General features: G+C 48.3%; 1 long non-coding RNA gene across 1 annotated transcript; it reads left to right on the forward strand.

Annotated features, from left to right (window-relative positions):
• Nucleotides 1-388: 388 nt before the first annotated feature.
• Nucleotides 389-1,115, forward strand: LOC142764826 (uncharacterized). The gene is made up of 2 exons (XR_012883913.1): nt 389-548; nt 688-1,115. It is a non-coding gene; the product is annotated as an uncharacterized LOC142764826 (long non-coding RNA).
• The last annotated feature ends 317 nt before the right edge of the window (nt 1,116-1,432 follow it).

Raw genomic sequence — 1,432 nt, forward strand, 5'->3', positions numbered from 1 at the left:
GAGGGTTTTGCAAATTTCGACCGACCACCTGGGGTCCTTTGACGTGCACCCAAATCTGAGCATACTGGCCTACAGTGTTTTCGCCTCCATCCAAAATGCAGCCACCGCAGCCGGGATTCAATCCCGCGACCTGCAGGTCAGCAGCCGAGTTGAGTACTTTGGCAACACCTCCTAAAAATTCTTCAGGCCTGCACCCTCCGCCGTGACGTCACCACCAGCCGTCCTACCAGTCCAATACTTCCTGAGCGGTTCCGTCACGCATTCCCGAATTTCCACTCGCTGCAGTGGTGACAGCCGTGCTGCGCGTGTTTTTTTCGCGAGTCTGCCGAGCCATTTTCTTTGCGTTGTGTGCAGTGAATTTTACTGCCGAAATTTTATTGCACGAAGCTTCTGACATGCCCAATAAGTGCTGTGTGCCGGCATGTTCAAGTAATTACAAGACCGGGAAGAAAGTTCAAGTATTTTCATTCTCCAAGGATGAAGTGCTAAGGAAGAAGTGGCTCAGTGCTATTCCAAGAAAGGATTTCTTTCCTACGGAAAACAACAAGGTAAGAGCAAACTGGATGTCACCATTGCATCACACTGATGGTGAAATTATACTCATTGTAACAGTTCGCGAAGCGCTTGTGCAATTTTTGGACGCATTCCGAGGTTCACTGACACTCTGCGACTGCTGTTGGTATGCAGGTATGCGCATTGCATTTCACCGAGTCATGCCTTCAGAACAAGTCGTCCTACACGGATCCTATGACAGGAAGAGTGCTAGAGGTCTCACTGAAAGTACCACGCCTGCGTTCAGGATCAGTGCCCACACTGTTCCCAGGATGCCCTTCGTACTTGTCGAAGGATAACCCTTCTCCGAGAGAATGCCCGGAAACGAAAAAAATGCGCCGAGAAGCGGCTGACCTCGCTCGTGCCATCGCAGAATCGAAGGCTTCTTATCGTGATGAAGAAACGAAATGCTATTTTTCCTCGCTTCTTGAGCTTATGGAATGTTTGAAAAGTGCACCTGTGCCAAATGAGTGGATTGTAATTCACCGCACAAACTGTGCCCTGTTTTTAAATATTGTTGATGAGAGCATGCCGATGTTGCGGTCGTCTGTTACTGTTTTCAGCGACCTGAGTAACAGTGTATGTTTTCATGGTACCAAATTCAGCCGCATAGGTGATTATGTCGTGCCAGGAAGCATTGGGAATGTGAATGTCCTGTCTGCCATCCTGAGTAGCCTTCAAAGCATCCTCGATGAAAAATGCTCCTCAGAAGGTCTTTGTGACGTAGTCCTTAGCCTTCTTGAGCAACTTGAACGAGATGCCATTGACAGCAAGAAACGTATCAGTCGGTTCTTGCGAGAACAAGTGGCGTTGCTTGGAAAACAACGATTCCAGTATTCCTCCGAAAGTATGGTGGTTGCTTGCATATTGCATACCATAT

Source organism: Rhipicephalus microplus, chromosome 6, assembly GCF_043290135.1.
Source record: "Rhipicephalus microplus isolate Deutch F79 chromosome 6, USDA_Rmic, whole genome shotgun sequence".
NCBI lineage: Eukaryota > Metazoa > Arthropoda > Arachnida > Ixodida > Ixodidae > Rhipicephalus > Rhipicephalus microplus.